The 27,418-nt window shown below is 41.3% G+C and overlaps 1 protein-coding gene and 1 long non-coding RNA gene across 6 annotated transcripts in view; one reads left to right on the top strand and one right to left on the bottom strand.

Annotated features, from left to right (window-relative positions):
- The window catches only part of CADM2 (cell adhesion molecule 2), a 1,004,393-nt gene that overhangs the window by 845,745 nt on the left and 131,230 nt on the right, over positions 1-27,418 (top strand). The window lies entirely within an intron of this gene.
- LOC141097349 (uncharacterized) lies at positions 23,332-24,368 on the bottom strand. Its single transcript, XR_012233920.1, has 2 exons — positions 24,155-24,368; positions 23,332-23,992 (listed from the first exon to the last, which is right to left on the bottom strand). It is a non-coding gene; the product is annotated as an uncharacterized lncRNA (long non-coding RNA).

Below are 27,418 nucleotides of genomic sequence, written 5' to 3'. Positions count from 1 at the left end.
AAGGCAGAAAGCGCTGATTCCTCGCAACGCACAATGTGCGCACTGGGAGGATTCACAAGTCTGCAGTCACAAAGAGTGGCGGCAAACTTTTCATTTTAGACTGGAAAACCCTTTTCAACTGAATGAATTTTGAGAACACCGTGATCTAGAGACAGAGACCCCGATTCCAGTCATGTGTCACTATCTGGGCTGTATTCTGCTATTTCAATAAAATCAAATGTTTTATCAACAGGAGATTATCACTGAAGGACTACATGCCTTGTGCCTCCTAGTCCCACCTCACCCTCAGCTCTGATTGGCTGCTTTCTATGAATATACATTGTACACAGGACACTGCTTATCAGTGGAGTTTGTGGGGTAATACAGGGCTGAATATTCTAAGATCTGCTAGATCTACAGCAGAGGAAACCGTGGCTCTTTAAAAACTGCTGCACCTGCTTCATGCTTCTCTCAGACTAAATTTCAAAAATCCAATGAAAGATTCCCATCATGTATTTATTCAACATGCTATTCAGTAGCTCAATGTCATGTTACATTGATTATTTCTTCCTTTATCACAGGTTCAGGGTTTTCACTCTTTTGTTTTATTTGTATATGTATTGAAGTATCTACTATAGCAACATGATGAAAACTTTTGCGCAAATCATCTGCAGTTATAATGAAACTGGAAAGCTCCAACTTTACATTTGAATACATAAGTGTTAGTTGATTGCTTAAACTTGATTCATGTGTTTATGGGTTCAGTAAAATTTACTTATGTGCAGCTGATTGAAAATTAATCAGCTATTTATTGCTTAAAATAAATTTGTTGCCATAAACTGAATACATTATTAATTAGATTTCTTACAATGTCACGGCTGTATACTCTTAAATCTTTTATGAATAGTTAAACATAATCTTCACGAACCAGCGCATGAATGTCCTCTACTCAGTGTCCTTCTTCCCTGCTAAATCTCCCTCTGCTAAGTATAAGCTGCAGCTGTCAGCCAGGCCCAGTGAGTAGAAACTGAATACACTTAGGTTTATCATCTTTATCACAATGTAGATAGAATCATAAAATGTTTATTTTAATATCAATATCATGCTGCCATTGTGACATGGCTTTTCAAAGTAAGTACACCAGCCTCATTAGGTCTAATGCATCTATCTATTAATGTATGCATTCTGTATGCATCCAAATATTATATTGGTATTTTTTGTTGGAAAAAAAGAGAGAGAAAGGGTGATACTACTCATTCTCATAGAAGATCCATCTAAAACCGACACATCCGGAGATCTGTGAACCATTAGTTACAAGTAGATGTAGTGTTCAGACAGGTTCTCAGGATGCAGTGACGAGACATGAGACTGAGTGTGATTGGTAAAATAAATATTTATAAATTGGTGCCGCTGGGGCTGTGCTGAACAAATCAAATGGGCAACAACAAACTGTCCTCGCAGGGACTCAATAACATTTACAACACTTTTCCTTATACTAAATGCAACTAATCCGGCTAGTCTGGGTGTTGTAGGCCACGTACGGCCGAACTCAGGGTCTTTATTTCCTATGGACAACTTATTCTTCCAGGCGTCGTTCAGGATCGCAGATGTGGCCACTAAGAGGTCGCTGATGCGGTTGCCTTGATGCCCCAATGTCCCGGGATGATTTGGGTTCGACGGGCCCTGAAGAATCTGTGCTGGTGGGGCACAACAGGCCCTGAAGAATCGGTGCTGGTGGGGCACAACAGGCCCTGAAGAATCGGTGCTGGTGGGGCACAACAGGCCTTGAAGAAACGGTGCCGGCAGGGCACAACAGGTCCTGAAGAAATGATGCCGGTGGGGTGCAACAGGCCCTGAAGAAATGTTGCTGGTGGGGCGCAGCAGGCCCTGAAGAAATGATGCTGGTGGGGCGCAACAGGCCCTGAAGAAATGATGCCGGTGGGGCGCGGTGAAGACGCAGTATATAAATCTACCGTTCACCAGTCTCTACCCAGAGTCCCTCAGCAAACCAGACGGGGGCCCCTACTGCTGCCTGCAGCGAAGTGGCGCCCCCTGAGGCCAGTGAAAACAGGGCCGCAGCTGTGGAAGAAGGCAGGGGGGCAGTGTCCTGACCGCTGTAAAGGAATAGTCTATAGTCGCAGCAGTCAGTGGAGGTCGTGAACTTGTCACAGCAGGATGGGAAACAGCGGGGGCAGCTGTATGCGACCGTATGAGGGGACTGGCCACCTGTGCAAGGCTCTCACGTGTCACTAGTCGGTAAGTCTGTGGCTTTCCTTTCACAGGGCCCTGTCGGTCTCTCCACAACACACCGTTCGCTCCATCAGTCCTCTCTGTCTCACCCGACTTCTTGTCTGTTGTCTGGCTCTCTGTCAACTGCCACTTCAGCGCGCCCCTGCTCCTGTTAAGCTTGCCCCGCCCCCTGTTTCCCTGACAACTTCAGTCAAGTCTTTTCTTTTACTGTCCTCCCAGCATCGTTCCCTCAGGAACCCTGATGGCGGTCCCATATGTTTATATGTTTAATATATACAGATTTAATGAATTGTATTGATTGGTATCACAACAAGTTAAGAAGCTTAAATTCATTCAAGAAAGGTTAAGGGCAAACACAACTAAATAATTTTTGAGAGTCAAGAGGCAAAAGAGAGAAGACACGGCTCATAAATGGAGAAAGAAGCATATTTCTCTGTTAAAGTGAACCTGTCAGCAGGATTTTCCTAAGTAAACTACAGACACTGTGAGGTTGGCAGTGTTTAACTGATTAATATGATTCCTTGGGTGAAGAAATCCGTCCTGTGGTTCTTGTGTAATCAGTGTTAGAAGTTTTCAGTTAAAGAGATGCCCGGGCTCCGGGACGGGACTGTAGGCAGTCTTATTTGCCTTATCTAAGCCAGAGAAACCAAGCCACAGGCCTCCCCTAAGTACAAACAGTCTGTCTCAATGATGAGGAACATGTTTATGCTTTGGGGCGGCCTGTGGACAGGTCTTTCCTTGAAGTCTCTGGCTTAGAGCAGGGAGATAAGACACTGCCTACAGTCCAACCCCAGAACACGAGCATGTCATTAACTGAAAATATCTAGCACTGATTACACAAGAACCACAAGACAGATTTCTTCACTCCACATATCATTTTAGTCAGTGTAGAAGTGGCAACCTTACAGTGTCTGTAGTTTACTGAGCAAAGTTCTGCTGACAGGTTCACATTAAGATATGCTGTAAACTTGCTTATATTTAGTTGTACTATTGCTGGAATGATGAAGACCATTTAAAGTATTAATAAATTATGCTGCAAAATTATTTAATGGAAAATGCAAGTATTTATTAAAACAGATATGTTTGTAGCCCTGATAGGTCATCTGAAAGTTATTTGTACAGAGGAGTGGAGGATAGCTTCAAAACAGAAGTTTCATCAGTCCGCTTGATATGTTTCTGAAACTAGCTAGAAGCATACTGATTTTGGGTAGCAGCAGATATCAGATTTCTTTAATATAGTTAAGCCCATTTAAAACTTCTAAAATGCATTTTCCTCCTCTAGCGTCTCAGTAAATCTCATTGGCATGCCTGAATTTATGATTTTTTTTTTGCTCAAATTGGAAAACTTATCTTAGGGACGACAGAGACCATCTATAGGAAAGGCTCAGCTGGTGGTCCATCTTTTTTCTGGCATCGCATCATAAACCGATTTATCCTATTGCTCCTTTCCATTTGCGGCTTAGATAGAAGATTGTAGAAACCTAAAATGAGGACTTGTCATGAGGTGGACAGGGGGATGGGACTGCAGGGCGAAGAAATCTGCAAGTTTTTACAGTTTGAAAAAACACATAAATTGAGCTTGGTTTGAGTTGGCACACATGCAGCATATAAATGCATGTTCACATGGCCAAAAAGCATACAAAACCTACAAAAGACAAAATGAAAAAAACCCTGCTATAATTAAATAAGTAAAAAGCAAAAGTGCATTTAAATCATACAGAGTTCTTAGTAATACTGTATTTGATCAAACATAGCATAAAAGCCGTCCCACCATCGACAAGGTGACTCTGTGGTCGGGGCGGTCCTACACTGTCTAGTATTAATAACCTTATCATGTGTCAAAGTTGACGTCTGTGTGAATGAGGGCAGACAAGGACCAGGTCCCAACCACTGGACACCAGTCAGGGGGAGCCTTTAAATACAATTTCCAGCTCAGGAGAGGGAGGCCACACCCCAGCTTGCACAGAATGCAAAAATACAAAGAAAAAACACAAAAATTGAGCTTGGTCTGAGTTGGCACACATGCAGCATGTAAATGCATGTTCACATGGCCACAAAGCATGTTTGGTAGACTATAATTATTTCTAAAGATTTGATATTTCTGCAATATTTGTAAGAACATTATGTTGTGATGAGAGATCTTCAAAAAGACACTACTTTTCTCTTACCTACGTCACACAGTTCTGATCTTTCTAGATAATTTCTTAAAAATCAATCCAAAAACCCACTGAAAACTCTCAAAAAAAAAAAAAATTTTATTATTATGTCAGCAAAAATTGTTTCTTCAAACCAAGGAAGAAAATTCGCTTTTACGTTAGAAAAAATGTATTGTAAAGGAAGGAGAGAGTCAATAATGGTCCATGTTTCCATCTGCAACAGATAATCCACAACAGATATATGCCGCAATGCATATAGACAATGACTCAATTTGAAGATCATTGGCCCCAATGTAAAATCTCCATCGGGGACCTCAACTATCATAGGTTTTTATTACTAATAGTCTTTTCATATGGGCCAAAAGGGCCTTTTGGGCCCCTCTGAACCCCAGTGTACAAGTGCAACTTCAACCCATGCACCCACACATGGAGTTAAGCACTACAAGAAAAGGTAGGAAGAATTAGATACATAGAGGAGCTGTGTAACAGCTGGTGTTCGCCATACCTTATTTTCCACCTAAGATGGGGATCCTACCTGACATGGAGGTTAGCACCCTAGTTTGGCAATAAGGTGCCCCTGCTCCAATCCCTGTATGCCCCTAATGAAATCGTATACCAAAAGGTAGATATACCAAAGTACAAACAATTCAACTTGCATTTCATTAACTGTAGTTTAATGCAGGGTCTATAAATTGCTATAAACCATATGCGATCGATATACAGTATCCACAATAAATAGAAATAAAAAGGATGAACACACTGCATAGAAAGCAGCAAGATAACAAGATAACAGTCTCACACAAAAGGTACTGTCACACTTGGTGATGTACCAGCGATCCCGACCAGCGATATGACGCGGTCAGGATCCTGGTGCATCGCTAAGTGGTCGCTAGTGAGCTGCCACACAGGCAGATCTCACCAGCGACATAGCAGGGGTCGGGGTCGCTACTTACCTGTCAGATGAGGCGATCCTGACTTCCTCCCGACCTCGTTCATGCGTCTCTCGTCTCCACAGCAGAAAGCCCAGCAGGAAGCTGACGACGAGAAATGGCCCAGGACGTTCTCGCGCGATCAGCGATAACCAGCGGGGGAGCCATCGGTGGTAAGTATCAGACATAGCAATATCGCTAGCAATATCGCTATAACGTCACAAAAACCAGACACATGTGTGAACTTGTAAAACTTTACTGAGGGATAAAACAGGGGACAGTTTCTCTCACTTATAGGCAACGTATTGGTAATTCACAATATGGGTTACACTGTATATAGTGCCTTAGAAAGAAGGTGTCTTCTCCTTATGAAACAAGCAAGTGTAGTGCCTCTTGGGGTGGATGGAGCACTGCCCTCATCACATCTTATGGGAGGAAACATTATGCCCAGTCCAGGTAATACTACACTGTTGGAGGGACCTTCATGGGTTGGCTCCTCATGTCAACACCTTAGTAGTGTGTAAGTACTCCAGGTTTTGGCCCTACTGTTCCCTATTACAGTGGGTAGGTTGGAAAAAGTTTGTGGTGTGGGACAAATGTGTACCTAGTTCTGACTAGAAGCACATAGGAATACCAGCATACAGGAGAGCAACCTTCTCTCTCCTGACTTTATGGAGCTTCTCTCCTTTGTGCAGGTAACTATGTGGAGAATGATGTACCCTTAGCATGAACTGGAATGGACAGAGAGACAAATGGAGCTTCCTTGTGCATCATTGACTAGATAGGAGTAGACTGGTTTGCGCCAGCTCTCAGGAAGTGTGTGTACTAAGGTGGGTCACTCCTCCCAGCTGTTTCAAAGGCAGCTTCTTGTGAGATTAAACACCTAACTTTAATATGCATACATTGACCAGTAGATGGCAACAAGGTACAAATTTTTATGCACATTTTTGAATCCTCAGTGTACGCACATGCATTGTACTACATCTCCTATTTCACAGAGCCCAAAGTAGCTCTGGCACATTGGAACAAATTTACTACCAAACAGCAACTGTTTCATGCAGCAGCAGTAAACCAGATTGCTAGGATACCACAGGGAGATCAAAGTATGATCTGATATTTTTGAAGGTGGAGTAAAAAAGAAAACTTTCTCCACTTTCTCTATATTGTCATCTGAGTGTGATCTGATTTATTCCATGGACCTATAAATTGGATAGACAAGTTTCATACAATACTTGAAGGTAAATTGTACGTGCTGCTGTTCTTTTCCTCAGACTGACTCAGTCTGAGGACAAAATTGGACATGTGATCGCCCCATAGAATAACATAATGATGAGTGCCATCCATTAAAACCATAGATAGCAATCGTCCTGGTTATATGGTCATGTGCACGATCCCCAATATAGGCTGCACCAGACATTAAATGCATAGATGATTAGAAAGGCGACACAGGTATGTCATATAGTTAAAAGAGAAACATCAGTTTACTGCATAGGAAACTGCATGATAATAATCTAAATCTAATACAGGTTAAATCCTATGTCATAAGAGCAAATAATTAGCTCTTTTTAATAATTAATGGATATAACATTGATTTTATTTCTAAGTACAGGTATGTTTTTTTCCCAAAATGCCGCTGGTTTCAGAGTGAAGCATACAGTACTGCAATAACACAGCAGGTATCTGATTCATGATGACAGTGGTTCGAGCAGCATGAATCTCCTGTCATGTTCTTTTCAAGAAGAGGTTCTTCAGCAGCAGCAGTGCTATCATAGTGTTTTATGATCCAGCTCTTCTTTATAGCTAAATACCCTATACTGTAAGTCAATCTCTGATGTACTTTAAGCACCACTTCAGAATTTTTCTTTATTTCAGTGCTGGAGTAGTGCTACAAAACTAAGTTTCCTGCCCCTAGTATTATACTCACCAGCTGCCATCTTCATCTGTTATCTGGTCTTCTGCAGTTTATGGCAGCTCCAGTGTTTGCTAGGCAATTTGAAAGTCACAACTAAGTGTAAGTCTAGGAGAACCTAAGTCTAACTAAGTGTAAAGGGCCTGTCACACTAAGCGATATCTCTAGCAATATCGCTATAACTTGTGACATTATAGCGATATTTCTAGCGATATCGCTGTGTCTGATACTTACCTACGACCCGCTCCCCCGCTGGTTATCGCTGATCGCGCGAGAACGTTCAGGACCGCTTCTCGTCGCCAGCTTCCTGCGGCGCTTCCTGTGGAGAGACGAGCGACGAGCGTGGAGCCGGGCTGGAGGATGCAGGATCGCCTAGTGTGACAGGTAAGTAGCGACCCCCGACCCCTGCGATGTCGCTGGTGAGATCTGCCTGTGTGGCAGCTCACTAGCGACCACTTAGCGGTGTACCAGCGATCTTGACCGCGTCATATCGCTGGTCGGGATCGCTGGTACATCGCTAAGTGTGACAGTACCTTTAGTCTATGAGAGCTTGTGACCGTTACCTCTGACTTCCATCCAGTCAGAAGTTGCCATCACAAAATGGGGCTGGAGGGAACAACTGAGGACGGTGACTAGTAAGTAGAATACTAGGGTCAAAAAATTGGTAGCACCACTCCATCACTGAAATAAAAAAAGCTAAAGTGATGCTTTAAAAGTAAATAAACATGATTATGGATATCTCTTAAACTGGCATCAGACCGCAGAGACCAGTAATTAGCTGCAGCCATCACATGGGTATAAAGGAAATAGAAGTCTGGCGGGTCAGATTGGGGATATGCTGGTGGAATGCCATGACTGATATATGTTAGTGTTATTGATGAGTGAATTGAATATATGCAAATTGAATTTGTTTAGAATTTTAGGATTTTGCTGAACCAGGAGAGCTAAAAAAAATAATTGTGAATAGCTTATTTTTTCCCAGCAGTTTAGCATATTGCAACAGATTACATTAGCCAGAGAAGACTTACTTGAGCTCACGTGTAACTAAGGCTTCCACCATCATACCTTGCAGCTACCACATCACATAATGTAGCACCACCAGTCAGAATAGAATATCAAAGAAAAAAGAAAAGCAGAACCAGTGAATGTAGGGGCTGGATCGTAAGAGCTTAGCCATAGAGATAGAGAAAGTCATAAAACACTGAAGAAACCTTAGATAGTATGTGATAGCACAGCAGAGAAAAATGGCTGCATATGAGAGAGGCATTTTTGTGTTATGGTCACTGTGACATTGCTAAGCTGTAAGCATTAGAGAGCTTGAAGTGGATTCAATTCAGCCAACGAAGACCTCTGAGGTCTATAAATGTCTTTTCAGGGCAATTTGGAGTACTTGTGTGTCACAGCAAATCTAATTCACCGTGAAACAAATTTTTTGGAAATATTCAAGGAACCTGATAAATTCAAGTTACAAAGAATTCTTTCATTTCTAGTGAGAAAATGTTACATTTTTCAGCCATACTGTTGCATGTGTGCAGCTTTTTAATTACTTCAGCCAAACACCGAGAAAAAAGTTGAGAAGATAACAAATGAAAGAAATACGATCTGTAAGAAGGGAATTTCCTTACAGAAATCATGTAATGGAAGCTGATATACAGTAATTAGGGATGGTTGAATGTATTTCTACTCCAACCTTTCAAAAATTCTTATTCTCCAGATTTGAGATTTTTTTGTAATACACTTAGAGAAAATGCAGCAAAATGGCGACCAGTTGTGTCTATCACTTTGCTGAATTGTTGAGGACCAGCAAAAACAGAAAAAAACAATATAATATTCACCCTACAGATCACCTGCTCTGGCATCACTGCTGCCTCCGGCACCTGCTGCTCACAGTCCAGTCCTTAGGGCTAGAGATGAGCGAATTTGTTCGGATTTTGTCCTCGAATCTGATTTTGACATATTCAAGCTATTTTCGAACAATATTCATGCCGAATGTATGTCTTATGATAAGTTCCGAACATATTCAGTAATTTCTACTCCTATTGACTCTAATGACATTCGGCTGTTATCGACAAATATTGCAAAATCACAATTCGATTCCGATCATTTTCGAAACCGAATCCAAACAAATTCACTCATCTCTATTTAAGGCCTCCTTTTTCCACTATAGTGAACGGGTGTCTACAGTCTAAAACAGCCTCGGAAGTCACAGGGGGTGTCGTAACGCTGCAATACACAGTGCCGTCCGAGGCATGGTCTTGGCCAGAAGTCCTGTCCTATAGAGTGAAGACAATAGGTCTCAGAGATTACTGTGCATTGTTACATCATGATGTTACTACTTACAGTCACCACTGAGGTCGGTTTTAGATTGAGGTGGAGATTGGAGATCATAGTGTGTTGTAACGTCATGACTCACCCAAAACTTCATGGCATGATTGCGGTCAGAGGACCTGTTCTAGAGTGAACAGACTAGCACTCATATTCATTTTACTTTTATTATTTTCTAGGGTCTGGAGAGACCCCTGATATAATAGTGAATTTTCAATTTGCCGGGAATAACTTTGAGTTTCCCGGTAAGCTCTGCTCAATTTGGTGAACTCACATCTTACTAGATTCGCTCATCTCTAATAGTAATTATTTTTTCTTATTAAATTAGGTTCTGAATGTTTTAAAATGTGTCATGAATGAGATCATAGTAAATCCCATTGACAAGTCTGACATGAATTATATTTTTCATCAGATATGAAGCAAATTATCTCAATGACTGTAGAGATCATCCTCGGAAAAGAGCCAGCTGGTAGCCCCTCTTACTTTGGCTCAGTATGATGACACATTTCCTCACATTGGCTCTATACATTGCTTTTTCAGGAAGTTTAGAAAGCTGTGAAATCTTACAGATAAGTGAGGGATTATTTAGACAGACGAAATCATCATAAAATGCATGTTTCATCTAAGACCATGAAAAGATGAAAATTTCATGGTAGTGTAATTAGCAAAAACACGTTTATTCAATAATGGAAAAACTCTAATTAGTCTGCTAACAATACAAGTGATAACATATTTTTTTCAATGAGAAGAATATCTTTATAGCTTCTGTCATTTTTTTAAAACAATTTTAGCATATCTATGACATTATGGCCCTAAAGAAGCAAGATAGATACCATATGCATAATGTATATAATAATGTGCATCTCCAATTAATTAACACTATTCTTATATGAAGGTCGGGGTTAACAAGATTCCTATCAATCAGCCATAAATTGTGTGGGGGAGTTCAGTAACAAGTGTTAGCTGCCATACTATTGTAAAGCAATCTGTTTTTGTAAATCCAAACCATCTTATCACCTTCAGAGTGAAGGCCTCTCCAGTTCAAACATTAAGGGTCCCATCACATTTAGCGATGCACCAGCGATCCCAACCACGATACGACCCGGTCAGGGTCGCTGGTGCATCGCTAAATGGTGGCTAGTGAGCTGCCAAACAGGCAGATCTCACCAGCGATGAAGCAGCGGTCGATACTTACCTGTCAGACACGGCGATGAAGACGTCCTCCCACCTGCGCCCACGCGTCGGCGCCAGCAGGAAGCCCGGCAGGAAGCGGCCGACGAGAAACTGTCCAGGACAATATCGCGCGATCAGCGATAGACAGCGGGGGAGCGGTCGGAGGTAAGTATCACACATAGTGATATCGCTAGCAATATCGCTGCTGCGTCACAAAATCGGTGACACTTTAGCAATATCGCTAGCGATCTCACTTAGTGTGACCGGGCCTTAATGGATGACGCTTTAGAATATCCACAAAATCCTGCAATATTCCTAAATGAATAATCCCCTTTAAATATAATTATAGTCACACTGCTGATCTAGCTCACGGAATGTACAATAAAAGGGTCTGAAAAAATTAATGAGTTTACAAAGAAAACCATGTATATAATACAAATCTTTATTAATAATCTATTAAAAATATATGCAAAATACAGTGTATTTACACAGATAATATGACACAAACCTACCAAAAAGGGGAAGTAGCACTTAAGTAAAGCACTTGGTTAGGAAATCCCAATGTACTGGACCTTTCCCCAAAATTGGAACAATATTTAAAAAAAAATAAGATAAATTGAGTCATAGGGAGAAACAATGTGATTAATAGCTATGAGACATAAATTAGTCCCTAAAATAATTATGTTCCCTATCTTGCAGCGGAGTTTGGGACTCTAAAGGTCCCATTACATTTAGCGATGCACCAGCGATCCCGACAATGATACGACCCGGTCAGGATCGCTGTTGCATTGCTAAATGGTCGCTAGTGAGTTGCCAAACAGGCAGATCTCACCAGCGATGCAGCAGCCCGTCGGCGGTCGTTCTTACCTGTCACACCGCAGCGATGATGACGACTTCCGCCTGCATCCATGCATCGCTAGTTGGCGCCAGCGGGACGTCAATGAGGAAAAAATGGCCCAAGACATTCGAGTGTGATCAGCCATATCCAGCAGGGGGGCCGGTCGCAGGTACGTGTCACACAAAGTGAGAACGGCGTCACAAAATCGGTGACGATTTCGCGATATTGCATAGCGATTTCGCTATGTGTAAAAGGCCCTTAATATACACCTATCAGGAAAGCCTCAATCCATCAATCCCCAAGGTTACAGTCTTAGTCTCAATGCCTATACCCCATATATACAGTATAGGGTTCTGCAGGAGACATAGATCTTAGCATGGGTGCAATCACCTAGAATACAAATAGGTATGAAATATCCTGGCCACATTGCAGACCTTTAAGGAAAATATGTATCCAGGTATTTGAAACCTAGCCTGAGAGCAGAATAATGTAGAGACATAGACATTGATTCTCATAGTGTGTCACTTACTAGGCTAATTGCTGTAGTTTTGAAAAAGTTTTAGCAGCAGGGGTTTATTACTAGAGCTACACACATTTTTCAGTATTCGGTTTGGATTACAATCTTCGGCGAATATGTTTTTTGCAATATTTGGTGAACATAGCTGAACGCCATTGGAGTCAATGGGAGTAGAAGTGAGCAACTATGTTCGAAAACGATCGTCCAACATAAATTTGGCATGAATAGGGTATGATATGGCACGAATATGGCAAATTCGGATTTGACGGTCGTTCCCGCACATATTCACTCAACACTAATTATAACTAGCGCATTAGTAAACTTAGTGCTATATAGTCCTCCATACTCATGTGCCCCATATAACTATGCACCGCTACTGATTGGCAGCTTTCTGCCCATGCACAGTGTCCAAAAAAAGCTGCCAAACAGTGGAGTGGGTAAAGTTATCCATAGTTCAGCATTCAGAGAACTAAATCAATATAATAAGGATCATTTTCCTTACATCATGCTGTTTTCAGAAGGTATTGCAAATGGGTGACATATTCCTTATAAAGGGGTTGTCCGTCCAGTCTAAAACCTGTACATATGCCATACATGTAGTGAAAATGCCAAACTGATATATCCTCAAATTCTGTCACCCATGTTGATCAAGCATAGGCTGCTCCAGACAATGTGCTATGATATCACCATTCTTCTGTCACAAAACCGCTAAGGTTGGGTGCAGTGGTCAGGTGACTAGAACAGCGCATCCTCAATGAAACATCCACAAACAAGTTGTTCTAATCTTTATGCAACATATTGAGGTAATATCTGGACTCCTTTAGGATGACTAAAACAGTGGTCCAGGCCCCCAATTCTTCCTCAATTAGGTTGGAGATAAATTGTCCATGTACATTGCCACTCCATCCAAAGTCACTGGGACTAGTGCTAATACTTGGGCACTACTGACCTATCTCCAGCATTCCCATGGACAATGAGAAGAGAGACAATATTCATGTGTGATCGGTTTCCAGCATTTAAATCTCAGTAGCTGTGTGGATGACCGGAGATTGTGTCTACCTTCCCGATGATGGACGTACCACTGGTGTGACCTAAAACGAGTAGACACGTACATAGGTGATAGATGTAATTCGTAGGAAAACCTTTACTTTCCATGTAAAAATCAAGGAAACAGGAGGCTTACGACAAAAAAGTAGAATGTGAAACCTGTTACAATTTTGGTTCTATGATATTCTTAAAAAAGCAATTTTTATTTATTAACAACGTGTATATTTTGTCATTTTAAGAAACGTACATCCAAAAGCACATGCCAGTATTTTCATAATTTCAAAATGTAAAATTGAAAGCACAAATTTCCTACTTCAAATATAAAAAGATTTATTCAAACCATTAAAAATGCATCAATTAACTGTGCTAACAAAACGATTCCAAAAACAGTGACAACTAGGCTGAGTGATTCATGCTAGAAGCAGCACTCATATACACATGCCAAATGGCATACTCCCCAGCACTTCAGGGCCAAAAAAAATGGCACTTTTGGATTTGGTTGTACAGCCCCAGGTTAGTATTAGTGCAACATATGCAGAAGTTTAAATAATCCAACAAATCATTCTTGGTCTCAGAAGTGTAAATGAAAATTTAATTTGAATTTAGAATTATAATTAAAAATGCTAAACTGCATTTACAATTTTAAGAAATCAATGTTTGCATTTTTGTAAAATACATATTTTTTTTAAAAACTACAAAATCAAAAATATGCCCAAGAGATTTACATCTGAGGCTTAGTTTGATTTTAGGTTACACGTTAATGATTTACATTACAGCATCATTTATTCTGTTCTAGCATTTGGAAGATTTAGGACATCCTCAGAGGGATCTACAGCCCTGATCCTGTGAGCATCTTGCAAGTAAAGAATTGAAACTTTACTTTTGAAAAAAAAATAGTTCAATGCAAAACAGATACATAGATGATTCAATACAAAGCAATGAAATACATTCCAGTATTGTACCGGTCTCAGAAAGCAAGGGCATACATACAATAGAGGGAAACTTGTGACTGACATGTGGTTCTGGGAGAGAGGGAGTCTAGCTCTGGTTGGTCTGATTCCAATTTTTATTGGATTACAACAACCTGTACAGAATCTACCTTCCATTGGAGAGCTATTTATGCACATCAGTGTCCGGCCCATAGCCTGGAACAGCTCATTTTCATATAAGAAAATTATACATCAGATCACAGATATTAAGGTATCTTTTTATTAAGCTTCCTGTGACCTGCATGCCCATATAGGAGGGTTGATCCTACTGACAAATTCTATTTAATCTTATTGCTGATTTCAACATATTTAAAGGGAGTCTGTCACCAGAAATTTACCCTTCAAGCTATCAACATGTCGATGTAGGAGATCAACAAGAAACATTTTTTTTAATCTTAGCCCTGGTGTGGCTAAGTGCCTCGGTGCACTGTTCCACTCACCTATTTAGATTACTGCCACTCCTTCTAAGAAGACATGAGTGAACATCATCAGACCCCTCCTTATTCGGCTCGCTAATAGAGCTTACCGAATAGCTGCAGTGGGAACCCGGATACCTGGAACGCTCCCAATAATCAGGTGTCTGGCACTGCAGCTGCATGTGTCTCAGCTGTGTGACAGTCACCACACACAGGCTGTCCATGTATGTGTTATGACTGTCACACAGCCGTGACATACAGTTAGGTTCTTATATATTTGGACAGAGACAACATTTTTCTAATTTTGGTTCTAGACATTACCATAATGAATTTTGAACAAAACAATTCAGATGCAGTTGAAGTTCAGACTTTCAGCTTTCATTTGAGGGTATCCACATTAAAATTGGATGAAGGGTTTAGGAGCTTCAGCTCCTTAACATGTGCCACCCTGTTTTTAAAGGGACCAAAAGTAATTGGACAATTGACTCCAAGGCTATTTCATGGACAGGTGTGGGCAATCCCTTCGTTATGTCATTCTCAATTAAGCAGATAAAAGGCTTGGAGTTGATTTGAGGTTTGGTGCTTGCATTTGGAAGGTTTTGCTGTGAAGGAAACATGTGGTCAAAGGAGCTCTCCATGCAGGTGAAACAAGCCAGCCTCAAGCTGCAAAAACAGAAAAAAACCCATCCGAGAAATTGCTACAACAGTAGGAGTGGCAAAATCTACAGTTTGGTACATCCTGAGAAAGAAAGAAAGCACTGGTGAACTCATCAATGCAAAAAGACCTGGGCACCCACGGAAGACAACAGTGGTGGATGATCGCAGAATAATCTCCAAGGTGAAGAGAAACCCCTTCACAACAGCCAACCAAGTGAACAACACTCTCCAGGAGGTAGGCGTATCAATATCCAAATCTACCATAAAGAGAAGACTGCATGAAAGTGAATACAGAGGGTTCACTGCATGGTGCAAGCCACTCATAAGCATCAAGAATCAAAAGGCTAGATTGGACTTTGCTAAAAAACATCTAAAAAAGCCAGCAGAGTTCTGGAAGAACATTCTTTGGACAGATGAAACCAAGATCAACTTCTACCAGAATGATGGAAAGAGAAAAGTATGGCGAAGGCGTGGTACAACTGATGATCCACAGCATACCACATCATCTGTAAAACAGGGCAGAGGCAGTGTGATGGCTTGGGCATGCATGGCTGCCAGTGGCACTGGGTCACTAGTGTTTATTGATGATGTGACACAGGACAGGAGCAGCCGAATGAATTCTGAGGTATTCAGAGCCATACTGTGTGCTCATCCAGCCAAGTGCAGCCAAACTGATTGGTTGTCGTTTCACACTACAGATGGACAATGACCCAAAACATAAAACCAAAGCAACCCAGGAGTTTATTAAAGCAAAGAAGTGGAATATTCTTGAATGGCCAAGTCAGTCACCTGATCTCAACCCAATGAGCATGCATTTCACATGTTAAAGACTAAACTTCAGACAGAAAGGCCCACAAACAAACAGCAACTGAAAACCACTGCAGTGAAGGCCTGGCAGAGCATCATAAAGGAGGAAACACAGCGTCTGGTGATGTCCATGAGTTCAAGACTTCAGGCAGTCATTGCCAACAAACGAGTTACAACCAAGTACTAGAAATGAACATTTTATTTACAATTTTTTAATCTGTCCAATTACTTTTGGTCCCTTTGAAAACAGGGTGGCACATGTTAAGGAGTTGAAACTCCTAAACCCTTCATCCAATTTTAATGTGGATACCCTCAAATGAAAGCTGAAAGTCTGAAATTCAACTGCATCTGAATTGTTTTGTTTAAAATTCATTGTGGTAATGTCTAGAACCAAAATTAGAAAAATGTTGTCTCTGTCCAAATATATATGGACCTAACTTTATGCAACAGCGGCTCCGGACACCAAATTATCGGGAGTGCTCCATGAAACTGGGTACCCGCTGCAGCTATTCGGTAAGCTCTATTAGCGAGCTGAATAAGGAGGAAGCCGACAATATTCGCTCATTTCTTCTTCTAAGTTGATTGACAGTGCTGGAGCCGTTTTTGAAGTTAAATCTCTGTTATGCGATCCCTGTTCCTGTGCAGGAAACTGAACAATAATCACTCTCTTCTCGCTTGTGAAATTGTGCATCTCCTCTGGTATCACTTCAGTCCAGGGGATAGCACAGAAATCACTGCTAGTGAAGTGATGGCAATGGAGGCAAGTAATGTCAGCAGCAAGGAGAGAGTGATTTGTGTGCTCATTCCTGCACAGGAACAAGGATCACATAACATTGATTTATCTTCAAACAGCACTGGATCTGGGGCAATCAACATAGAAGGAGTGGCAGTAATCTAATAAGTAGGTGGAACTATGCACAAACGCATTTACACACCCCAATAGTGCATTGAGCCCCTTCATTTGCTTATTACAATACTTTTTTCTGGAGGCAATGGAAGAACCAGCTATAAAAATAAAAGAATGATTTCTACATGTTGCTCCATCTTTTACAAATCACTGTGGTTAGTTTGAAAAGTACATTTGGGGTCACAGACTCCCTTTAAGTGAAAGTACAATATGCATCACATAGAAATATGGAAATAATATGGCAAGTCATTTGATGGGCAAAGAATGTCATCAATCATTAAGAAATGCATTGACCAGATAATCTTAGTGGCCAAAGTTTGTTGCTCATTTTCTTGGTTTTCAAATAGTCTTAGCCTTAAACATGACAATTTTTTTCATGCAATATATTTTGACGACTCTTTTATTTCTTTAGGGAAATAAAATTTCAATTTTTTTCACTATGTATACAGTTCGACAATAAAAAAAAACACATTTTTGTCTTTTTTTATATATTATACCAACAAGCATAAATGTTGACTGAGCAGTAAAAAGCCTCTCACCAAAAATATTTCATTTTCTAAAAGTGCTTTACACAATAGGGGAAATCATTATTAAAGTTTATGTTTAGTCAAGATGTAATAGTATTTATCGATGAAAATCACTTATGGGTTTTCTCTTTTAAGGTAAACCGCTGAATTTGTATTTTCCTTCAATGAAGATGTCACCACACTTCAACATTCATTCTCCATGGCAACATAGAAAGTCACATTCTTTTAGAACTCTGTTTTGAAGTGACAATTCTTTATTTATCAGGTTTTCTTTTCTTTTGGTCATTCATCTGTTCTGGTGGTTAAGGCATTCTGGCAATTGTAGACAGATTGATGTGACCAGACAGGCTCTCTATCACTCACAAAGACTCAAAAAACATCTGGCAGGTGAATTGAAAAATGAAAGAGTTTTCCTAAAATAGTTAAACACAGTTTTTGCAGCTGTCGGTGGTGTTTATGGAGTTTAACATTCAGCTTGAGTTCATTTTATCCCTCTTATGATATAGGTCAGGTTTCGCTGTCTATTTCATGTATGACTTACAATAAAAATACAACGATACAAAATGAGCGATAGTATAGTATACAAAAGGGCAAACCCCCCCAAAACAAGCAAAAAATACAATATCTCAAGTGCAACATTATTGATCGCTATCCTCTAAAAACATCATCAATTTGCTTTAGAAGATCATGCCTATTTTGTATAAATTTTCAGTATGATAAAGGATGCTAAATAGGTATAATAAATAATAGAGTCTAGAATTGGAGCTTACCATACTGTAGTTTACCTTGTACCAATCTGTGAGAGACATGAAGGTTGGAAACGGTCCTCACAAAACAGTGAGTGTGATCAATGAGTGGAACAGGCTGCCACGAGAGGTGGTGAGTTCTCCTTCCATGGAAGTCTTCAAACAGAGGCTGTACAGACATCTGTCTGAGATGGCTTAGTGAATCCTGCATTGAGCAGGGGGTTGGACACGATGACCCTGGAGGTGAATCCTGCATTGAGCAGGGGGTTGAACACGATGACCCCGGAGGTCCTTTCCAACTCTCTCATTCTATGATTCTATAAAGACCTATCACAAATTGATAGCAGTTCCTACTATTAGACAATCAATATTCAGGTCCTGGAGAAGCCATCTTATCAAAATGATGAGCCCTATATAGCCCCCATCACACATAGCGATCTCGCTAGCGAGATCGCTGCTGAGTCACAAGTTTTGTGATGCAACAGCGATCTCACCAGCGAGATCACTGCGTGTGACAGGCGGGAGACCAGCGATCAGCGAGCTGCCGCTGGTAACTAAGGTATACATCGGGTTTATAAGTGGGTTTCTTAGTTACCAGCGCGCTGGTGCAGGGAGCTGGTAACCAAGGTACACATCGTGAAAAAACGCGTCAGGATTGGCCCTTGCACACGTCCGTTATTCCCGGACAGGTGACGTCACCGCTTAACCACGCCCCCCACTCACCACGCTAGCTCACAGTGACGCCGTCGGCCGAGGCTATCCGCTGTGCCTTTCAGTGTCTCCACGGGGGGTTTTTTCAACGGGAGGAAGCTCCCAGCATCAGACATCACTGTCCATTGTGCAGAAAACTCCCACAATGTGTGATAATCACATGCAGGACCCTGTCACACTTCCCCCAGCTTATGAATGACAAAGACAGGTGAGTTTCATTTCAGCAGCAAAGTCGGAGCTTGCTATTGAGTGCGGCAACCTAATTTGCATTTGACAAGGTACACATCGGGTTTCTAAGTGCCGCGCTCCGCTTAGAAACCCGATGTGTACCTTGGTTACCAGCTCCCTGCATCAGCGCGCTGGTAACTAAGGTGTCATGATCCAGGTTGGATTATGACAGACTTTGTACAAGTAACCTTTTTTTTTCCGTTAAGCTGTTTGCTTAAAGTTAGCTTTGCCCCAGGTGGCCATTAGGGTCATTATACTGTGGTTGTTTCAGTTCTAGTTTTGCCCCGGTGGCCGTTAGGGTCATTACACTCTCGTTACTTTAATTTAGTTGCCCCGGTGGCCGCTAGTGTTATTGCACGTGATTATGAAGCAGGTGTGGTTCCCTGGCTCCTACCTATAAAGGAGTTGCAGGTGGTCTCACTCACGGTTGGTGATATTGCTCATTTCCAACCAAGTCTGGTGAAGGAAGGATCTACAGAGAGGAGTTCCTGGTAGCTCAGGTGGAGCTCTGGTGTAATAGCTTCAGGAGGAAGCTGAATTCAGGTATCGAGCTTCAGGGGTGAAGCTGAACTTTGGTGTCGTACTCTGTTGCTGGGAGCAATAGCAACAGAGCAAAGCTAAGTGGTGTTTTTCCCTGTTTGTGACTTTCCTTGTGTGTGTATTAGTGCAGCTCACCAGCGATCATGTAGCGACACACCAGTGATCCTGACAAGGTAATATCGCTGTCGGGATCGCTGGTGCGTCGCTATGTGTGACGGAGCCCTATATGTTCTTATATTTTACACCACCTTTGAAAAACCTGGAATTAGCTGAATGTTAACTATAATCACAATGGTGAATTATTCTTCTGGTAAAAAAAGATATGGTCACCTACAAAGCATAGGAACACAAGTGCTGTCAATGTGTACCTAACGCAAACTAAATAATCCTCCGTATTATATATAAATGAGCTGTGTGCATTAAATATAGAAAAGATGGACTGAAACAATCTAGAACTCATTAATATTTAAGCCTAATGTGAGGAACACATTGGCACTAGATGATATTTATTATTGCATTCTGGACCTAACAGAAAATCCAGATCAAAGTGTATTACCAGAATAAATCTTTCCAATGAACGGGCAATGTTATGGGCAAGAATAACTATTTTCAGCTGTTGACAGAATAAGAAAGCTTTATGCACAAGGCAAAACGTTACCTATCTGAATGCTACAGCTCACTGCAATGTACCTCAATAAGCACAGATGCTAAAACAACATTATACATCTGTGTCTTTTCTTACTTTTGCTCAAGTTATCCAGAAATCTGTACTGACACTGCTAAAAAATATACCGTATTTTTTGGACTATAATACGCACCAGACCATAAGATGCACCCCAAATATTCAGAAGGAAAGTGGGGGAAAAAAATTAATGAGGCAAATGGGGTCCTTCTTACAGTCCTGAATTCATCCTACTCATGGGGATCGTCAGCGTTGGTGGCAGCAGGAGTCGGGCAATTCTTCCGGTGGCCCGACACTGCAGGGCGATGATCCCGCTCCCATCCCAGCCTGGTGTGGCTGGTGGAGCAGTTACAGTGGAAGCCCCTGCAATTTTATTGCCTTGATGCTGTGGCCTCCAGGAAAATGGCCACTGGAGATGATGCACATGCAGATTGAGATCTTAGCAACATGATTTCGTCCCAAGCTCTCGGGAGGCGAGATCTCAGAGCCCCGGCTCTCACATACTGTCGCCAGAGCCCCCCTGCAGCACCGAGCACCATTGAAACTGCCGCACGATGTATTTTTATGCAGCCGCACACTCCGCTCCTGAGTGCCGGTGGCAGCGCCAGGTATTGACGTGAGAGACTTGCGTGAGTTTCTCGCATCACACTCGCAAGTCTGATCCCGGCCTTACAGAGACACAGGTGATAGCTGCATGCATGTATAGGAAGAGATCTATCAGCTACTGGCAGCGCGCAGTGAGAGGCCACTGGGGACCCGCCTGTCCAATTAGTCTTTCATGAAGCTTGGTTTCTGGTGGCTTTTAAATTTTGCTTATCTTTGAAACATTGAAATGTTTCAGAATCAAAAATAGCTGGATAGAATCATACGTACAGTGTCTGATACATGTTGGCCATGGACTGGGCCTTACACTTGTTTTTTTGGCCACAGTATAAAGTAGGGGCAGATACCCTGATTCCAGAGATGTGCCATTTGCTGGTCTGTTTGCTGTATTTTTGAGAAAATGTTTTATCAGCAGAGTAATAGTAAACCTGCTGCCATGTAGTCCTCCCCAGTCAAGAGCTCTGTGTAACCCCTCCCCCACCACTTATTAATAGTGCACATTGTACACAGAAAGCTGCCAGTCACCGGTTTGGGCGCGGTTATACATAGCTCAGCATTTTGATCACTGCTAGATCTGCTACAGAGAAAACAGGGATTGTATCAAAAGGACAGCATAAAGTCCAGTAAGTGGCATATCGCTGGAATGGCGATCTCTATGCCTACATTTTGCTGCTCTCAGATGAGGTAACAAAAACCTGGTGGCGTATTCCCCCTAAGAAATTGGAATCCTTAGCCAAATTAGGGCAAATTTAAATGTACTACCCTAATAGTACCCCTAAAGGTGAATTGAAAGAGGAGGATCACCTTTATAGAAAATGTTTATAAATAAAATGTTTGATTGTAAAAATGGTTCATCATACAAGCAAGTGCTGTTCAACTGTAAGGTCAGAGGGTTACAGAAAATCAAGGTTCCCTATTATTGCCACTCTGCCTAAGGGCTCATACTCACTTGCGAGAGGCTTGCATGATTCTCGTGTGAGTCTCTCGCATGAAAACCTGGCAGTGCCGCCGGCACTCGGACCGGAGCGTGCGGCCACATATATTTCTATGTAGCTGCATGGTCCGGTCCCAGTGGCTCAAAATCTAAATCCTTTAACAATATGTCTTTGGAGTGTAGGAGGAAACCAGAGAACCAGAGGAAACCCACACAAACACGGGGAGAGCATACAAACTCCTTGCAGATGTTGTCCTTGGTGGGGATTTGAACCGTTGACCCCAGTGCTGCAATGCTAACCACTGAGCCACTGTGCCGGCCCTATTTATAACTCCAATTTTTTCGCATATGAGAAAATCAGATCTTTTATTCTGATCCGACTTTGATAAGAGTTTGATCAGAGTGTGGTACGAATGTCATCTGATGTTCTCATACGTGGAGAAATTAGACAAAGCAATTTCTCCACCTTCTCCATCCTGTCTGTGAAAATTGGACTTCACTTGGATTTAGTTGGACATGTCTCCGATATTTTCCACTCAGTCTGAGGAAAATAGTGGGCACGTGAATGACCCCATAGACTATCACAGGTGCTAGTCCTCTCAGTGAAAATCACTGATATCAAGTATACACAAAAAACAGTCATCTGAATGTGGCCTTAAGGGCCTGTTACACTAAGCGATATCGCTAGCAATATCGCTATAACTTGTGACGTTATAGCGATATTGCTAGCGATATCGCTATGTCTGATACTAACCTACGACCGGCTCCCCCGCTGGTTATCGCTGATCGTGCGAGAACGTCCAGGACTGTTTCTCGTCGTCAGCTTCCTGCGGCGCTTCCTGTGGAGAGACGAGCGACGAGCGTGGACGCGGGCGGGAGGAAGCGGGATCGCCTAGTGTGACAGGTAAGTAGCGACCCCCGTCCCCAGCGATGTCGCTGGTGAGATCTGCCTGTGTGGCAGCTCACTAGCGACCACTTAGCGATGTACCAGCGATCCTGACCGCGTCATATCGCTGGTCGGGATTGCTGGTACATCGCTAAGTGTGACAGTACCTTTAGTTTGCATCTACCTAGTTCCAGAAAAAAAGAAAATCTTTACTCTATCTTAACAAGAAATAGATAAATGATATATAGTCTTTAATTCATATTTTCAACTGTACAATATTGAAGATATTAGCGAATGGCAACATTACCCCATAACTGACAGTTCGTGCTCATTACTGAGCTCAATGGAGTGAATTCTTCAATTAATCCTTTGAATAAACTTTATTTTTTATGTTCATATGCTTAATTCACTTTAACCCTCCGTCAGGCGCAATATAGATTCTCCTCAGTTCATGCGCAATGTGCCTGACAAGCACAGGTCAGAAAACCACCTATAGTAGCTACATATTTCAATTTCAGGACTATAGAAGTAGTCAGTGACCTTCATAGGAATGTATTAAAAGAGATTACACCAAATCAGATGCAAAAAAAACCATTTATTAACCATAAACTTATTAAAACTAAAAGTACCACTTTTCAGTAGTACCGCCAAATAGGCTCCAGTTATCTTTACTTAACTATTGCTTAAATATAAAATTATGGAAAAAAACTTAAAGGATATTGCACTTAGATGTTACTTAATTATTTTCTACTCATCTTCAGTGGTTTCAATTGCAGCAGAAGCAGCACAGGTACACTTAGAAAAGCAAGGCTGGCAGACGAAAGTTGCATGGGAAAGGCAGATTGATTCTTTACATATTTTGCAGTCATATTTAGAAAGTCTTCTGAAACCAGATACAAATGAGCAGGTAGTACAACTGCGTCTTTTAGAAGGTGGTAGAGTCGGTGTTTGTTCTGGAACGTCCTTGGGACGTCCTTTGTATTTTTATCTTTGCCCAAATAATAAGCTAGATCTGTGTCTGTTTCCTCTGTATCAGTGTCATCACCATCCTGCTCTGTTCCAGAATCAGTGTTACATTCTGCTGCCTCATCTTCAGATGAAATGTCACTAGATTCCTCTAAATCCTCAGTTACTGCTGGTTCTTCCTCATCATCTTCTAACAAAAAAATCTTCATTTCTTCTAAATGAAGGGGTTTAGATGAATCATACTGTTTTCTGGCCATTGCAGCAGAAAATCTGAAGCAAGAGAGAAAGAGTATGTGTTAGGGCGCAATGTGCCTTAGAAGCCACCCTCCTTTTGTCTAAGAAAACAGTACTTATGTACACTAACTTAGCATTAATCCTTCATAAAACAAGCTAAATACACAATCGTGATGAATAAAAAAAGAAAATACTAACCTTTCAATTTGTGTTGAAATCAGGCGCAATGTGCCTGAGAAGCCAAAGTGTTGATATCTGCTCACTAGAAGGTCTGCTGAGTCACTGTGATATCAGGTTTCACAGAGCCTGTAGAGTCAGGAGATAACTAGGAGGGGTGGGGTTTTCTGATAAGTGGGCAAGGAGAGAGAAGTGAAACTAATTACTGTGTGCCTGTCAGATCTATTGCGCCTGATGGAGGGTTAACAAATAGGAATTAGTCCTAAATGGCTAATATAATGTGTTCATTATCAAAATGTTTTGTGTCCAATAGATAAAAGTAGATAGATAGACAGACAGACAGACAGACAGATATAAAGAAGTGAAGTGTCAGGTTCCAGTGTAGAGCGAGAAGTGTATTATAAGAGTAAAAAGTATCATACTTCTTTAATAAGATAGAATAAAATATTTCTTAAATTTGCTTTCACTGTTTGTTTATTTGAAATGGCAGTGACCAAAGCTATGCCATTATGTCATAAAATGACTTCACCACTTTAAGGCATCATTTGCCTTGAATCAAGCACCGGTGTTGCAGTTAATCAGCTGATAACACCGAAAAAACTCGGAGACACTTGAAAAGCTTGAAATCTCTTCCTCTGTAAGACTTATATGCTTGTTATTTATGGAGAAAAAGACTAATGTAGCTTAAAATCGGTCTTTGGGGGATGACTACTTCTATATTATATTCGTCAACATATGTGATGATTCATTATTTTTAACTGACAGTGATGGTTCACAGATGGGAAGAAGGTATCAGCAGAAAAAAGTAAAAGTCGGCAGAAAAATATTATTTCCTAACTTATAATAAATAGGTTTTTTAATTATTAATGCCCTGGAGATTTTCCATTTTTGCTACAAAAATAATGTTTTCCTGTCATTATGAAACAAACATGTAAAGACTCTGCAAGCTGTTACAATGTGGAGAGTTTGGACTTTCCTTGGTGAGGTGAAATATTGATTGCTTGTTTGAGATTTTGATGGAACTGACCTGATTGCGATGCAAGTTATGATAAGTCAGAAGGTGAACCTCGTATTGTAAGAGGTCATACATATATCAATATTCTAGTTCAGGGTAAGGTTCATAATAATTAGTGCCAGTAACAAGATATCCAGACATATGACATCAGGAAAAACTTTCCAGAACTAATGGCATGGAATCAAATTCTGTCCTTTTTTATAATATGGCCTTGACCTTTAACCATAAATCAATTTTCTTATCTTTCAGAGACATATTGGAAGACATTTGTTTTGCACAGGCATTTATGCACAGGTCTTAAGCCCCCGTCTCACATAGCGAGATAGTTAGCGAGATCGCTGAAACGTTACAGGTTTTGTGATGCAACAGTGACCTCGCCAGCTGTCTCGCTATGTGTGACACATAGTGGAGACCGGGCCCCCGCTGCGATCTCGCTGATCATGCTCGAATGTCCTGGGCCATTTTTTGATCGCTGGCGTCCCACTGCCCAGCATGCATTTTTGTGTTTGACACTGATGAGCGACCTCATTGGCGACTCAGAAATTATGGACGCAGGCGTGAGTCGTCAGAATAGCTGCTGTGTGACAAGGTCCCAACGACCGCCGAGGTCGTTATACGGATCACCGGATCCTTGCTGCGTCATTGAGTAGATCTGCCTGTAAGACAGCTTACTAGTGACCATGTAGCGACGTACCAGCGATCCTTACCAGGTCATATCGTTATCGGGATCGCTGGAGCGTCGCTATGTGTAACAGTACCTTTACTCATATGATCTCTGGGGTCCAGACTTATTTAGAGGCAAATTCGGCTTCCTCTGGCTTTAATATTCTACTATAATTTACTCCAATTTCTGGTATAAATTCTAGTAAATTTACTGACTACAGTCAACCTTTCCCCTCCTGCATAGTTTTGTAGTTTTGTGAAGTGTTGGACACGTTCTCCCCAAACCCAAGGCTTGTCTTCCTATTTTTTAAGACTGAAGTGCAGCAATATGCTGGTGGAAATTTAGTAAACCATCAGCTTTGATTAATCCTGTAATACGCACGCTAATTGTGCCATTATGGCTACCTATCGTACTCTATCTACTCCGCTACCTACTTTGCCCTAGCACTGAGCTTAGACTTTGCTTGGTCATCTTTTCAGTTAACGTCCCATTCTATGTATATGTGAGGGAAGGTTTTACACGCATCAACATTGAAATTCCATCACCCAAAAGAAAAGGTTGTGGAATTATCATAATCATCAGTTTAATAGCTTTGTCAATGATATGTGAGTCATGAAAAAAACCAGAAACATTTTTTTTTCAAAACAAGTGTATTTTTTCAGTTTCAAGTATGTACACCATGGGCAGAAATCCTTGCACCTGCTCATCTCGGCATGCTATCAGTGAGATGATTATTGATTGTCTGAGAAATGTTCTGCCTCGTTAAATGCACTTGGATGCACAAGTCATCAAGATCAGTTGCTGGCAGCTGCCTTTGCAATTGCCAAAAAATGTCATCCCAGATGTACTTGATGGATGATGAATACAGAGAGGCTGCAGGCCATAGCATATTTAGCCTTCATTGCTCTCTTGATCTGCATTATCATAGCTTTCAACAGTAGTGACATTAGGTCAATGAAACGCATGTAGCTGCATGTCTGACTTGAAGCCCAATATTGTGGCTTGTGTAGACACTGCTTGACATCATAGGTTTGGTATGTGATGTCTAATTTCACTTGCAAAACAACATGCGTAACTATGCACCTTTCTTTGAGTCTGAAGGGACCAAGGGGTAAATGCCTTGAAAAGCAATCTGGAGGGAATATCACATCTGTCCTACACCCACGATTATGATGTGTAGATACATGATATGCTCCAAGTCTTCATTCCAGGTGCACTAATAGCTAAGCGTTACATTGATTTTTTTTGTGACACCCAAAGTGCTGCCATTTCTCCAAAATCTACCAAAATCTTTTTCTTAACACAACAACACCAGGCTGCATGTTGCACATACTACTGTGAGCAGTCTGCATTGTCTCAATGTGTTACCATGGCCTGCAGCATCTCCAGACTTGTCTCCAATCATTCACATCTGGGACATCATTTGTCAACAGTTGCAAAAGAAGCTGCCAGCAGCAGATCCTGATGATCTATGTGCACAGGTGCAGTCAGTGTGGCAGAAAATCCTTCAGACAATTATTAGTAACCTCATTTTTTCATGCCAATGTGTTTATGTGTGGAGATTTTTATTCTTGGTGCTCATGCTCGATAACGAAAAAATCAAGTT

Source organism: Dendrobates tinctorius, unplaced genomic scaffold, assembly GCF_039654945.1.
Source record: "Dendrobates tinctorius isolate UK_male_01 unplaced genomic scaffold, ASM3965494v1 ptg000084l, whole genome shotgun sequence".
Taxonomy (NCBI): domain Eukaryota; kingdom Metazoa; phylum Chordata; class Amphibia; order Anura; family Dendrobatidae; genus Dendrobates; species Dendrobates tinctorius.
This window is presented reverse-complemented; position numbering and strand designations above follow the sequence as displayed.